This window comes from Arachis duranensis, chromosome 1, assembly GCF_000817695.3.
Source record: "Arachis duranensis cultivar V14167 chromosome 1, aradu.V14167.gnm2.J7QH, whole genome shotgun sequence".
NCBI classification, from domain to species: Eukaryota; Viridiplantae; Streptophyta; class Magnoliopsida; order Fabales; family Fabaceae; genus Arachis; species Arachis duranensis.
The window spans coordinates 13483135-13483594 of record NC_029772.3 but is presented as its reverse complement, the minus strand read 5'-3'; positions in this window follow the sequence as shown (position 1 = coordinate 13483594).

The window sequence follows — 460 nt, the reverse complement described above, 5'->3', positions numbered from 1 at the left end:
AGAGATTTAGAACTATGTTTACATGCAGGAGACACCTCCTTTCTCTGGAATAAGGAACATAAGATTGAAGCTCTTTAAATTGAACTCAACCCTCTCCCTGCATAAGACAAAATGAGATTATGGGAAAAGAGAAGGATTTGGAGAGAGGAGAGTAAAGAAGAAAAAGAGAGTTAATAGTAAGGTGAAAAAAAAAGAGTGATAATATGTATACAAAAAAATTATAAATTTGTATTAATAAAAAATGACACGTAATTATATGCTATTAGAAACATATATTATCAATTATTTGGATCATTCAATTTATATAAGTTGATAAATTTTAGTTTTTTTTGTATTTAGATTTTTTTAATTTTAATTAATATTATTTTCTATAGTGTTAGTATCATACGATGATATAGCATTATTATTTTAGTATTATTATTTTTATTTGTATTTAGTATTATTTATTAATTTAATAAAT